A 16,055-nucleotide genomic window follows, 5' to 3' on the forward strand; every position below is an offset into this window, starting at 1 on the left:
TATGACTTGCTTGGCCTCCGGTACCATAGTTGGTACCAAGCTTACCCCGCCGAACACCTTGTCGACAAATTGAGCATATAGCAATGTTCTCCTCCTTGGTGCTAACAGAAAAGAAGTCCCAAACTGGGGAGGAGAACTTTCTGGCACTGCTGGATGTGCCACTTTCAATACCAGATGAACTGGAGGGTGTGCTTGGAATGTGACCCTGTGCAGCTACACTGTGACTTTTACTACCACTACCACCTGAGATGGTTGAGCTGGATGTAGGTCCCTGCCTTGCCTTGGAAAATATGGCTGCTGGAGGTAGTGGTGGTGTAACCTGTGTTGGTGATATCCGTGCTACATCCTGCTCAGTAGCAGCCTTTCTGGATAGGGTGAGAATGTTGGTCTCCAATCCCTTTGGGGTGGGAGTGATGTGAGTGATGACTGGCTTGTCTTCACCAACATCACTCCCCTCTTCTACATCTACCTCCATAGCTACGTTTTTCTGGGACCTTCCTTTTCAGAAGCATTGTCTTGTGGTGTGCATCACTCTCAGACTGAGCTGGTGGCTGCCAAGTGGCATCACGATCATCAGAAGCGGGCTTGAAGAAGAAGATGATGGACTAAGCCTCATTTTCCTAGCTGGTGCTCTGGAAGACAATAGATCTTCCGAAACAGTAGTTTGCTCCACTTTGTCTGCAGGAAGCTCGATTTCCTGAAATGCCCCTAAGTCAGGAGCAACAACTACCACGGTGGGCTGTTGTTGCGGCTGCTGCTGTTCTTGTCGCGGCTGCACACTTATCTGCTGAGTTTCTGCCTGCGTTGATTGTGTACTACTTTGCGATAATGACATTTCAACATCGCTGCTCGTTAGTAGACTGGCTACCTCTGCGACACTCAAGGCCCTGGGCCTAGGTTGGTGGGGTTGGACAGCTGGTGCTGAGGTGCTGCTCCCAGCTTGGTTCCCGGACAACGTTGCTGCAGGCGTAACTTTTTTGGTGGCAAAAAAAACATTGGCCGGCACACCGGTCCTGGTTAATGGCACTTCCTTTTTCTGTTCCTTCTTCTCACCGGCAACTTTCTTGGTACTGGACCTGGTACCTTTCTTTGGGGCCATCTTCTTCAGATGTCAGGCAGGACGCAGATGCACAACAAGTTCTGGTCACACGTGGACGTGATGCGCAGCAGGACTTTTGCCTGGCTGGCAGTACAACGGGTGATGATGATGACACCTCCTCCTCTGGCTTTTTGTGCACCTAAAGGCCAGACAAGAGACAACAAGCTTGCAGGCCTAGGCTTCAAAATGGCCACCAGCCACATGGCCAGGCCCAACAACATCAGAAAGCTCACCCCAAAAAAACACACTTCCCCAACTCAATCCAATGCCATCCATGCCCTAAATGATGTCTAAATTCAACAGACCACACAGAAACACTTGGTTAATAAAGCTGTGGCTACCTGCTCTGATCCTACTGGATGAAAGCAGGCCTGTTGGTAGACAAGGCCAGACAAGCTTGCAGGCCTAGGCTTCTAAATGGCCACCAGCCACAAGGCCAGGCCCAACAACAGAAATCCCACCCCAAAAAAACACATTTCGCAACTCAATCCAATGCCATCCAGGCTCTAAATGATGCTTGAAAATGAAATACATCCAAAAAACACCAAAGGAACAGTTGCTTCATCATGCACACACCCATGAGGCCATGACTAGCTCGGGCCTACTACTGACTACTACTACCCACAACATTTAAAAAAAAAGAATGATAGTTACCAAAAATAAATTGTCGTTACAACAACTGCAATGCCCCCAATCAAACAGACACAACAACCACTTACTTGTAAAATATCCAATTAAAAAAACCTCAAATCCAATTGCAATGATGCAGCAGACAAAAAGAGTGATCTTTCCAGCTCAAAATCCAAAGGCAGAATGAGCAGGAGATGGACAAAGCACTGGGAGGAGCCTGCTGGACAGGAACAGGAAGTTGGAGATTCTGTGGCACTTCCTCCCTCTCCCCACCTTTTTAAACAAGCATTGGCATAGCCAATAGGTGTCGCCTTTGGGACCTTATAAGTGTTTAGCCATGCAACAGTTGCATAACTAAATACTTATAAGGTCCCAAAAGCGAGACCTATTGGCTATGCCAATGCTTGTTTTAACTGCTGCAATCTATTAAAGCCACACGGACAACATCAAAGCGGCAGTGTGGCCGCGAAAGTGATGGTGATCGCGATCAAACATCAAAGGGGCCGTGGGGCCGCGAAAGTGAAAGTAATCACGGTAAAGCGCGACGCGCGCGCCCGTGCACATGCACTGTAGCTCTAGGCTGGCCTGGTAGCACTTTTTGGAGCCCTCACAAAATCTCTCGCCAGACCAGCGCATGCGCTGGGTCAGGCGAGACCTAAAAAGAACTCCTTGCACAAAAAAGGACAGCCAAATGTCAATCTGAGGAGTTGTTTTCATCCAAATCATCATTTGCAGAAGGTTTCATGCTGCTAGAGCTGATATTCTTCTCCAAATTGAAAATTTTACATGTTCGAGTTCTCGAGCTTCACATTACTTCCGCCAGATGTCGATGGCGTGTCCAAAATGGCTTGATCGCGTTTTCTCGCTCCCTGTCGCGTTGGATATGACGTGTTCGGGGTCTCTTGCTCCTTTTCGCGTTCGATATGACATGCCGCGTCCTCACTCTCTCGCTCGCGGTGGAGAATGACGTGTTTGAGATCTCAATCATCTCATACTCTCGCGGTGCATGATCGCAAGAAGAAAGACGTGATCGCGCGACGAAGACGTGATCGCGCAAAGAATGACTGTCGCAAGACAGCGCAAATGGCTAGCAACAATCCAACATCTCGTGGAGAACGCGACCGGATCGAGAAAACTTGTCGGCGAACGCGGGGATTCAGGTAAGGCAATCGCGCGCACGCGAGAATGTATTTTTTTACAGCGTGAGCAAGAAAACAATTTCCAGTAAGATGCAGATTGCGGAAATTTTGACATTTTCGCACTCTCCGCGGAACGCGAAAATGTCAAATTATCACAATTTCCGCGAGCGGAACGGAATTTTCACCCAGGCCTAACTAGGACTACTGGAGTAGCCCAAGGGATATCTGAAGGCTCAATCACACCTAGTTCCAACATTTTCTGGACTTCAGTCCTGATACAGTATCTGACATGGTCAGGTTGCCTGTAGATTTTACTCTTGACAGGCAGACTGTCTTCAGTGTCCACCTCATGGGTGCACCAGGAAGTCTGACTAGGGGTCAAGCTAAACATATGTCCAAACTGTTGCAGAACTTGTCTGCATTCAGTTTGCTGATGATCAGTGAGGTTGCTTGCCAAAGCAACACCATCTACTGACCCATCATCAGGGTTCTGTGAGAGCAGGTCAGGGAGAGGGTCACTCTCCTCCTCCTGTTCCTCATCAGTTGCCATGAGCAAGCCCATGTCAGCCCTGTCAACATATGGTTTCAATCTGTTGACATGGAGCACCCTAAGGGGGCTCCTGGGAGTTCCAAGATTCACCAGGTAGGTGACTTCTCCCTTTAGCTCAACAATTGTATGGGGGCCACTCCACTTGTCTTGGAGAGCTGCTGGGGCCACAGGCTCCAACACCCACACTTTCTGTCCTGGCTAGTACACAGTCAGCACAGCCTTTTGGTCATGCCAAGTTTTTTGTAGTTCTTGGCTGACCTCCAGGTTTTTAGTTGCCTTCTTCATGTATTCAGCCATCCTGGAGCACATCCTGTTTGGCAGGTTTGAGAGGTAACTCCCAGCCCTCCTTCACCAAACATAATGGACCTCTTACAGGATGCCCAAACAGAAGTTCAAAAGGGCTGTAACCATCCCCCTTTTGTGGAACCTCTCTGTATGCAAACAGAAGGCAGGGAAGTAAAAGGTCCCATTTTCGCCTAAGCTTTTCTGGGAGGCCTTTAATCATTCCCTTTTGGGTTTTGTTGAACCTTTCAACTAACCCATTGTATTGTGGGTGATAGGGGGTAGTGAATTTATAATTTACACCACACTCCTTCCACATTGCTTTTAGATATCCTGACATGAAGTTGGGATCTCTGTCAGATATGACCTCCTTAGGGAAACCCACTATGGAGAAAACTCCAATGAGGGCTCTTGCCACCACAGGGGTTGTGGTGGTCCTCAGGGGAATTGCTTCTGGGTACCTGGTGGCATGATCCACTACCACCAGGATAAACCTGTGCCCAGATGCTGTTGGAGGGTCAAGGGGACCAACAATGTCAAGCCCTACCCTTTCAAAGGGTACCCCCACCACAGGTAGTGGTATCAGGGGGGCATTGGTTGTGCCACCTGACTTGCCACTGGCTTGGCAAGTGACACAGGAGCGACACAACTCCTTGGTGTCCTCTGACATATGTGGCCAATGAAAATGTGGAACAAGCCTGTCCCAGGTCTTGTTTTGGCCCAAGTGTCCTGCTAAAGGAATGTCATGTGCTAGGGTCAAGAGGAACCCCCTAAACTTCTGAGGTATTACCAACCTCCTGGTGGCCCCAGGGGTAGGATCTCTACCCTCAGAATATAGGAGTCCCTCATCCCAATAAACTTTATGGGACCCACTAGCACTCCCAGCAGCCTCAGCAGCAGCCTGCTGTCTGAGGGGTTCAAGAGAGGGCAGCACTGTTGCTCTTTGCTCAGATCTTCCCTAGAAGGGCCCCCTGTCCCCAAGAACTCAACCTGATCAGGCTCAAGTCCCTCTGAGGCAGTTCCTTTTTCAGGATCTGCTTCTCCTCCCTCAGGAGGGGAATCTGTGATCTGAGAAGACAGCGGGGAAGGCACTGCCTTAACCCTACTGCTCCTCCTCTTGGGTAGCATCTGGTCCATAGTTTCAGGATCCAGAGCTGGTTCAGCTTTATGCATTTTGGCCTGTGACCTGGTCACAGCAAATACCTCTGCAGGTATACCCAAAATCTCAGCATGAGTCCATAACTCTACTTCAGACCAGGCTGAAGTCTCTAGATCATTGCCCAATAGACATTCGACAGGGAGGTCTGCACTGACTACTACTTTCTTGAGGCCAGTTACCCCTCCCCAGGAGAAATTAACAACTGCCAGACTATGGTTGGTCCTGACATTGCTTGCATTGGTAACCTGGTACATTTCACCCAGGATGATCTGCCCAGGGTCCACAAAATCCTCTGCCACCATGGTGACACTAGCACCTGTGTCCCTGAATGCCAAAGCCTGTTTGCCATTTATTACAGGCTGTTTGTATTTGCCCAGATTACTGGGGCTCAATAGGAAGGACATATCAATGTCTCCATCACAAATCAGCAATGCCTGAGTGGGTACTCTGACTAGGCCAGAGTCCACTTCAGAACCCAGGGTCAACGCTACTACACCCGTATTCTGATTACCACCTCCACCAGTAGCTGTACTAGGGGGAACAGTTGCCTTAGGGGCAGGAGTGGTGGTGGTTTGGTCTTTGAACTTGTTACAGTCAGAAGTCCAGTGCCCTTTCTGTTTACAGAATTTGCACCAGGGCTTCTTTTGGCCTTTTCCTTTGTTGGACTGTGAATCCCCACCAGAGGCAGATTTTTGGGGCCCTTGTGAAGACTTCTGGTCTTTTGACTTATCCCCACCTTTCTCAGAGCCTTTAGGATCCTGCTGCTTAGTGTCACCCCCTTGGTTCTGGGTTTTCTGCCTCACCCTGGTTCTGACCCATTTGTCTGCCTTCTTTCCCAATTCTTGGGGAGAGGTCAGATCAGAGTTCACCAGGTACTGATGCAACAACTGGTTTTGGCAATTATTAAGGATCTGTTCTCTTATCATAAGATTATACAATCCCTTAAAATCAGTAACTCTACTACCAACCAGCCAACCCTCCAGAGCCTTGGTTGCACAATCTACAAAGTCAGTCCAGTCCTGATTCTGTGCTTTCTGGGTGTCTCTGAACTTCAACCTGTACTGTTCAGTGGTTAAGTCAAACCCATCTATTAATGCACTCTTCAGGACTTCATAGTCATCAGCATCCTCTTCTCTAACAGTGAGGAGATTGTCTCTGCCTTTATCTGAAAAGGAGAGCCACAAGATTGCTGCCCACTGTTTCTGGGGGACCTGTTGTACTCTGCAGGCCCTTTCCATAGCAGTTATCCATTTGTGGATATTATCCCCACTCTGGTAGGGAGGAACAACCTTGGACAGGTTCCTATGGTCTGGAATGTATTCTCTGACTCTAGGGACACTGTTGCTGCCCCCAGGGGGTTCTAACCCCTCTCTTTTAGAAGCTCTCTGGAGCTCAAAGCCTTCTTTGTCTAATGCCAACTGCTTGGTTTTGAGGGCAAATCTTGCTTCCTCATACTGCAGCAGTTTGTACATTCTTTCAGAGGAGGTCTCTCTTCTATTAAAGGATGAGTTCCTCTGCTGGACAGATTCTCTGCCAGAGTAATAGGAGTGGTCAGATTACCTTGAAGGGGACCTAGGCCTCGCTTCCACTCTGTCAGCTCTCTTAGGGAGAATTCCTCTGTCCTTTTCAGATCCCTGTGGATCTGGCCCTTCAACCACAGAGTCCAGGTCATCTTGATTTTCATCATCTGACCCAGACACTGTAATTGACCTACCCCCCTGATTATTCAGACTCATTAGCTCCTAGAGCTAATCTAAGGTAATCTGCTGTCAGCAGATCTATCAGGTGAAGTGTGTCCTATCCTCAGGTGCCTTGCAGCACACATGGCTTTCAAGTCAAAGGAAGTCATGTCCTTATACTGAGGCTGGGTGGACCCACTGGCTCCAACCCTTAAGCACATTTTAGTGTTGTGCAGTGTTGTACTACCTACACTAGTTTGTGGCCTACTGATCCTAGCTTGCGCTGTAAAAAGCGTGTGCTATCCCTTGACACACAGCTCTAAGTTCAGTAGAACTTATTGATACTAAGCTTGACTTTATATGTACCTTGAGTACCTATAGTGGTTTTTAGTTAGTAATTCAAATAGAGATTTTCTGCTAAAAAAATGGCAAGCTGTAATCCCACACGCTGCCCACCAATGTGAGAAGCCGGCCTGGTATATGCTGGTCACTAGTTAAAGTGGCCACCTTGCACCAGTACAATTCGACTCTTATGGTAGATAGGTTTAAGACAACCTGTTAAAGAAAGCAATCCTAGTGGTAACTGTGGAGAGCAGCCTTCAGACTAAGTCTCAGAGGATTGTAAAGCAGCTTGTTTTACCTTATAATCTCTTGAATCACTAAATGAAAGGACACCACACAGGTATATATATAAAATATATATGTATTTATTTCCAACACACTCTACCAATCTCTTTATGAGATTAGAAGTCAAGGACATTTGCACAAATCAACATTTCACAAGTTAAGCACAATTATGGCTGGGGCCCTCGGGGCGTACCAGACCATATACTAAAAAAGAGGTTTAGGAATATCAACTTGAGAAGACACAAGGCCTAGGGCCTTCAGAAGCGCTGGGGCCTTACTAATCCACCAGAGGAAGGTAAGTAAAGGACCCACGGGAGACGCATGCAGTGTGAGAACACAGCAGCGGATCCCAATAGACTTCAATGGAGTCTACAAGCAAGTCACTTACAGGGTAAGTAGTTCTAGAGCCAACACCCACAGGAGCACCGTAGTGCTGGAGTTACCTCACTCAGGGAAGCCGGGTGCATAGGTGTCTTTTGGTGTCGGGTCGCGTTGTCGTTTTCAATGGGAGCCAAAGAAGACTTGCTGCTTGTGAAGACAGGAGAAGTGTCCGGTGGAATCCAAGGCTGGATTCAGAAGAAAGAAGACCTGAAAGCAGAGGAGACAGTGTTCAAAGTCACTTGCCAGTGACCCGGAGCCAGGAAGCTGGATGCCCACAGTAGTCAGGTGATTTCAGGTGATCATGGGTGTCTTGACTCTTCAGCCACGAGGTCCAGGAGGCGTCGACGATGACCAGAAGCTGGATTCAGTGTGTCTGACAAAGTCTGCAGCTTACTGAGGTGTCGGCAACCGGATTGGAGCCAACAAGCCTTGGCAACAACAAGTCTTGTGGAAAGTGAAGAAAGTCAGCGGTGCAGACCAGCAAAGTCTGAGGGACTAGGGGAACGCTTTGGTTCTGTAGAAAAGTCTTCTGGGGACCCACAAGCCAACCGGCAAGGGATCGTGAAGACACCTCGGGAGGATTCACTCACCAGGAGCCCACGGTCATTTGGGATGAGGTAGGCCTCTGATCTTTGGAGGAAATCCTGCTGAAGGCTTGGACCACATGTGGTCCAAAGCACAAGTCCTCAGAATGTCGTGAAGGGGTTGCACTCGACAGTAGTGCACGGTACCAGGGTATTACTGTTCCTCGTCACTCGTAGGGTCAACTTGCCTCAGCTTCGCTGGGGACTCACGATGGCCTTGGAGAAGTCAGGAAATCCACTTCCAGGGCTGCAGTGACTTCAGACTCTGGCGGGAACGGGAAAGTTTTCGACCGTTGATGCAAAGTTTTGGTGCCTGCCAAGCAGGGGAGTCACTACTTGACTCCAAGGGAGATTCTTCAGTCTTCCAAAGGTAGTGGAACATCGAAGGTCCAGGATTCTTCTTCAGAGAGTTGTCCAGGGATATCTAGTTTGCAATGGCAAGGGTTCCCTAACTTATACTACAAGGAAGGGAGCGACTAGCTCTATTACCACTCCTATGGGAGGGTCAGGGGAGTGGGTGGCTACACCCACTTCCCTTTGTCCAGTTTCGCGCCAGAGCAGGGGCTGGTAGCCCCTGAACCGGTTTGAGCTGGCATATGCACAGAGGAGTCTACTGCTCACCCAGTGCAGGACTTCAAAGCAAACTAGGAGTGCACCCACCCAGCCCCAATACACTAAATTCTGTCTGGAAGGGTTTACACCTCCCTGTGACAGGATGCCTATTGTTGGGCCTCCTCCACTGCGAGTAACCGTCAGGAGCAGGAGGGCAGCCCAGTGTCTGTGCTGGTGGCATCCATTTTGTGATGCCAGGGCTCTTCAGGATTCTACCGTGTTTCCACAGTGGGTACATGTCTATCCCTCTAGAAGGGTGGGATCATACTCCCACACCAGTTACTGGTGTGGGGGTATGATTCCAAAGCGTGTGACACCAAACACGACATGATTTGATGCAGCCATCCCAAAGTTAGCATTTACAGCTAGGTTATAATGCACTTAAGGGTATATGGTTTAACCGCATCCACAAACAGCTACAGAGAATAGACTGAGAGCTGCAGAGGGGCCCTGCTCAGGCAGAGGCACCCCCTCACATGGAAACCAAGCACCCTGCCCTCAGGATTGTTAGGGCCTGCCTTAGGTGTGACTGATAGGTTTATATGTGTGTGTAAGGTGAGATATAGGGAACCTATATCTCAGTGAGGAGTGCTAACACTACCTCACCCAGGCTCCAGTAGCAGGCCTGTGGTGTCAGATTTAGTCTGCTTCCCAGAGGTGGCATAATACATGCTTCAGCCCCTGGTAGGCCTGTGGAGTACCTATGCCCTTGGTACCTGAGGTACCATATACTAGGGGCTCATAAGGTACCACAGTATCCAATCACTAGTGCATCTAATATGCACTCCAAGTTGTTTAGAGAGAACAGAGAGGCCGGGGCCCTGATTAGCAGGGTCCCAGCCAGGGTATAGCCAGGAACCAGTGTAAACATCAGAAAAAGTGGGGGGCAACATAAGTACAGATCCTACTCTCCTACAGGCCCATTGTGTCTGCTGAAGGAGGGATGGGAGTTACCTCTCAAACCCCTCAAACAGAACATAGTGGATTATGTACTTGGTCTCTGCTCCAGGATGGCTGAGTATATGAAAAAGGCAACTAAAAACCTTGAGGCTAGCCAGGAATTACAAAAGGCCTGGCATGACCAAAAGGCTGTGCTGAATGTTTACCAGCCAGGGCAGAAGGTGTGGGTGTTGGAGCCTGTGGCCCCAGCAGCCCTCCAAGATAAGTGGAGTGGCCCCCATATAATTGTTGAGAAGAAGGGAGAGGTAACCTCCTTGGTAGACCTTGGAACTCCCAGGAGTCCCCACAGGGAACTCCATGTCAAAAGACTGAAACCATATGTCGTAAGGGCTGACATTGACTTGCTCATGGCAACTGATGAGGGACAGGAGGAAAAGAGTGACCCACTCCCTGACCTGCTCTCTCAGAACCCTGATGATGGGTCAGTAGATGGTGGAGCCTTGGCAGGCAGCCTCACTGTCCAGCAACAAACTAACTACAGAAAAAGTTCTCAGCCAGTTCAGGCATATGTTCTCTCTGACTCCAAGTCAGACAACCTGGTGCACTCATGAAGTGGACACTGGGGACAGTCTGCCTGTGAAGAATAAGATCTACAGGCAACCTGGTCATGTCAGGGACTGTATCAGGACAGAAGTCCAAAGGATGTTGGATTTGGGAGTCATTGAACCCTCGGATAGCCCTTGGGCTAGTCCTGTAGTCCTGGTGCCTAAACCTCACACCAAAGATGGTAAGAGAGAGATTAGGTTTTGGGTGAACTACAGGGGTCTCAATGCAGTCACTAGGACTGATGCCCATCCCATCCCAAGGGCAGATGAGCTTATAGATACTTTGGCCTCAACCAAGTTTCTGAGCACATTTGACTTGACAGCTGGCTACTGGCAGATCAGACTAGCTGATGATGCAAAGCCAAAGACAGTATTTTCTACCCCTAGTGGGCATTACCAATTAGTGGTGATGCCCTTTGGTTTGAAGAATGCACCTGCTACTTTCCAAAAGTTGGTGAATCAAGTCCTTACAGGCCTGGAAGACTATAGTGCAGCATATTCTGATGATATTGTTGTCTTTAGCTTCACCTGGTAGGATCACCTGGTCCACCTAAGGAATGTTTTGGAGGCTCTGCAAAAATCAGGCCTAACTATCAAGGCCACTAAGTGCCAGATAGGGCAGAGTCAGGTTGTGTACCTGGGCCACATTGTAGGTGGAGGCCAGGTTCAACCATTAAAGAGCAAAATCCAGACCATAATAAACTGGGTTGCTCTCACTACCCGGACTCAGGCCAGAGCTTTCTTGGGCCTGACTGGGTTTTACAGAAGATTTGTAAAAGGTTATGGGTCCATTGTGACTCCATTGAATGACCTTACTTCTAAAAAATGCCCAAGAAAGTTGAGTGGACAGTTAGCTGTCAAAAGGCATTTGATGACCTGAAGCTGGCCATGTGCACTGCTCCCGTCCTGATTACTCCAAATATTTCCTTGTGCAAACAGATGCATCTGAGTTGGGGGTAGGGGCTGTACTGTCACAGTTGTATGATGAAGGTCACGATCAGCCAGTAGCTTTTATTAGCAGAAGAATGACCCCCAGAGAGAAACATTGGTCAGCCATTGTGAGGGAGGCCTTTGCTGTGGTTTGGACTCTGAAGAAGTTGAGGCCATACTTGTTTGGTACTCATTCATTGTTCAGACAGACCATAAGCCCCTCTTATGGCGTATGGCTAAAAAAGATAAAGGGTGAAAACCCTAAACTTTTAAGGTGGTCCATTTCCCTACAGGGGATGGACTATACAGTGGAACATAGCCCTGGGAGTAACCATGCCAATGCAGATGGACTCTCCAGATATTTCCGCTTAGAACATGAAGACTCAACTGGTCAAGGTTAGTTTGATGTCCCTGCGTTGGGGGGGGGGGGGGGTTGTGTAGGAGAGTAGGATCAGCTTCACATGTACACCCCCACTTTTTGCTGATGTTTCACGGTTTTTCGACTTTAGTCTGGCTGGGGCCCTGATATTCAGGACCCCAGACTAGCTGCCTCCTCTCTAAATTGATTCCATGTACCTTGGGTACACCACAGATGAGCTTCATTTACCTATTGCCTGAGGTTGGATTGACACGCATTTCTTACCTGTGGACACTATCACTGCTGGGGCCCTGACGCTGCTGTTCTCCCCGCCGCCGTTGCCTGTAACACCACACGGCCGCTGTAGGGGAGGACTACAGCTCCCAGCTAGCACAGCGGTGACCAGCACCGCCCACTTCCTGCTGTGCGCGCCCGGAGGCGCTTAAAAAACAGCTACTCCCTCGGTGGAGCGGGGGCTTCATTTACCTATTGCCTGAGGTTGGATTGACACGCATTTCTTACCTGTGGACACTATCACTGCTGGGGCCCTGACGCTGCTGTTCTCCCCGCCGCCATTGCCTGTAACACCACACGGCCGCTGTGGGGAAGGACTACAGCTCCCAGCTAGCACAGCGGTGACCAGCACCGCCCACTTCCTGTCGTGCACGCCCGGAGGCACTTAAAAACCAGCTACTCCCTCCGCGTCGCGGGACGCGTGCGGGCGGCGCCGGGCTAAGCCCGGGCCAAGGGCGGGCCCGTTTAAGCCCGTTAAAGACCGGGTAAGACTGGGCTGGGCCCCCCCTCTTATATTTGAACTTGAGACTCTAGTTATATTTCCTTATATATCACGCAAATTCATAGTTGTCTCTTTTTAGAACTTCTATTCAATAGTTTGTGGGGGAATATACTAATGTCATGATGACTAGGGGTAGCAGGAGTAAAATTGCACAGGGGTCAGCGCATGTCACTGGCCCAATCGACCAGTATATTACTAGGGCTAATGAGGCGATAAACCAAGTCATATCACTCCTGGAGCGTAGGGTGTCTCAGGATCTGGCCTTATCCAGGCATTCATCAATGGGCTCTCTAGTTTTAGCCAAGTCACCCATTAATCCAAGGGAGAACAGGCCCCTAATTGAAGTACGAGCAGAAACACATAGTGTGCCAAATACGGCTGATTTTTCGGCATCTTTGATACTCTCGGATACGCAGTTGAGTGAAGGGCTTGAGAAGACGCCCAAACTTTTTTCGAGCCCGAGGCAGGAGGATCACAACACAGATCATTCCAGGGGAAAGAGGGAGGGCGCTATATCAAAGCGAAAGAAGCCCAAGGAAGTGAAAAATCGTAAATCTAATAAAAAACTTCCCATTATTCATACGCCAGGAAAAAATGCATCTACATTGAGTAGCTCAATCAATGTAGCAACAGATATGATAACCCTCTCTTTGAATCCATCAAATCTTAACGACCCTGGTAGTCTGGGTGAGGGCTGCAAAGTTTGTGAGGTAAACAACCAACTATTACTCAGATTGGGAGAACTTATCAAAATCTATATGCAGCCCATCGAACTATCTCTTTCAAATATCGAAAAGCAGATAGCTTCTATGAATGCAACTCCTAATATTCAGACGGGTGCCGGGTTGGTTAAACCAAGGGGGTCAAAAACAAATAGAAAAAATTCAATGGGGGAGTTGCAAACCAAAAAAGTAGCCACTGATGGGCCAAACATAAAAACGAAGCCAACTCCAGCATTATTGAAGAAGGTTATAGAGCCACTCAAAACCCCAGTCCCTTCTGACAATACTAAAGCTATGCCGGTTAAACCATCAGGGTCACTGTATAAAAATGATAAGACCAGGGATGGGGGTGGGTACCCAACACATCTACCACCAGAGGCAAGTCCATATGTTGTAATCATGACCGGAGTTCCCGAGTCAAAATGCGGAGGAACCGACATGGTCTCTAAAAAATAAGGTACAGCATTGGCTTACTACCAATAGACCGCTGCCACCTCATTGTAGCAGCAGGATCTTAATGGTGCGCAGGGTACCCTGGATAGGAAATGAGAGTAAAAGGACAAGGGGGGATTGCGTCATAGTCAACTTTGACGACCCCCGAACGGCCGATCATATTTGCTGTTGGGATATGCGGGCAAAGAATGACGGAATAGAGACAAGAAGGCTTTCTTTTTTCTACCCCCTACAAATCGATACAATGATGCCCCTGATTGGAGCAGGTCACAAGTAAGAAATTGGGATAGAAGAAGGGAGTGGGCTGATTGGTCAGGTCATGGAGGTGGTGACATAGCTCCTCTTGTAGGTTGGAGAGGCATACCAGTCACAAATAGGTTCAGCTGCTTAGAAGCAGTGGATTGACCACTATTGCGTACTGGACATGACCTTGAGGGCATTGAATTCCTTAGTCCCAAACCCTTACAATCCTTGGTTAGCTCTACGACTAATACACATATAGATATTAGTCATATGACCCCAGCGATGCAGACAACTGACCAAACAATCTCACAGGTCCCAGCTTTTTGTCCCCACCATAACTCCGTACCAGGGCCTAGTATTGCTCAGTCCATGACTTCTATTAATCTCATGCCTTCTGCTGTACTCATGCCTTCTATTAAATACCTGGGTCCTCAAAATAACAATGGCCATGATCCTAGGGTTACATTAAAGATTCGTAGTTGGAACCTAGCAGGTATCCATAGGAAATTATGCTCACCAGAATGGAATGCTTTAGTAGAGGCCAATAAGATCTGCCTGTTCCAGGAGACCTGGAGCTTAGAACCACTCCATCGAGTTGGGTATGTTACATACTCTGTGCCTGCAGCACTCCCTAGAAATGGGAAGGGCCGCCCTTCGGGAGGTCTTCTCATCTGGGTAAGCATTTCCCTTAATTGCTGCATAACACCTAAGCATATTAATAGCCCAGATATTCTAGGAATTTCCTTGAGAGGTCCCCACAGGGGGCTAACCCTTGATTTGTTTAACATATATGTTAGAGGTACCAAATATGGGTCTATGTCCCCGATAGTGACCATTCTTGAAACAGAGCTCAGAGAAAATACTGTTGTGCCCAAGTCCTGGTTGCGGGAGACTTTAACTGCACCTATGAGCCTCTCTTAACAGATGACATTCTGGACCTGGGTGAGGACGATGTTAGAAGGGGTATCCCAGCCCTAACTATTCCTCCGATCAAAAGATGGACCCAAAGTGCGATACAGTTAAATGCTCTAAAATTGGAGTTTGGCCTAAGAGCCACAAATGGTCGTACAAACTCAGACCCTATGGGTGCTGCTACTTTTAATAGAGTCAACCATACCTCGAGGATTGATTACATTCTCCTAGATTTTTCACTGTGGGGTTTAGTACAGGATATGCTAGTTCTACCTACTGTTGAAAGCGACCATCATTCGCTTTCTTTGACTCTTAAAAACCCTTCGCCTAGCAAAACACTCGAAGTACCCTCTAAGCAAGCTCATAAAATTTCTGTCTCCTCTTGCGGCAGACGCTTGAAGTGGAATAAAGTTTTTAGCTGAAGAAACTAAACTTAATAATATCAATGAAATGCTTAAAGCCTCACAAACGGAGTTGGATACTATTGATCCGGCCCTGCTAACAACTGGAAGGGTTACATCTATTTTCGAGGGAACACTTAGGTTTATTGGGGATGTTTTCTTGAAAAAGGTACGTGTGGGTAGGAACATGGCAACCCGGAATCCAAGGGGCAAGCATGATTGGTACACATCTGCATGTAGACACGCAAAATCTCTTTTGATTGAGGCTATTAAAGGCAAATCCCAAGCCCTGATACAGGGTGCTAGGAAATAGCATAAGCAAACATTGGCAAGTGCAAGAAAGGAGTGGGAAGAAGAGTATTGGCGCACTTTAAAAGAGGCAAGCTCTGAAAAAGATTCAAGGAGTTTCTGGGATACAATCAGAGCCAGAAATAGACCAGATAGCGACCTCATAACATGTAACATTACTAGCCAAGTGTGGGTTAACCACTTTTCTAAATTGTATACTCGCCAATCTGGAAATGTCGCTACAGCTATACCCAATGATGAACAGGGCTGGGAGGTGGCTCTAGCAAACCCTGACTTTCCAACAAAAAGAGTAGAGCATGCTATTGGTACTACTATGCCCCAAAAGGACTGGGAGGCAGTTTCTGTAGACCCCGACTTCTCAATAAAAGAAGTAGAGTATGCCATTAGTACCATCATGCCCCAAAAGGCGGCTGGTCCAGATGGCATTCCCGGGGACCTGCTTCGCTCAGACATTCCGAAATGGGGGAAATTTATCTATTGCCTGCTCATTGCTATCTGCAGGGGTGCACCGATTCCCACATCCTGGAAAGGGGCGGATGTTGTCCCTATTTCTAAAAAAGGGGCCAGGGACGACCCGTCGAATTATAGACCTATAAGTCTGCTGGATGTAACCCAAAAGGTAGTCGGCAAGGTGCTGTTGGTTAGAATATTACAATGGATTAGCGAAAATAACGTTCTTTCTGA

Source organism: Triturus cristatus, chromosome 1_1 (genome assembly GCF_964204655.1).
Source record: "Triturus cristatus chromosome 1_1, aTriCri1.1, whole genome shotgun sequence".
Classification (NCBI taxonomy): domain Eukaryota; kingdom Metazoa; phylum Chordata; class Amphibia; order Caudata; family Salamandridae; genus Triturus; species Triturus cristatus.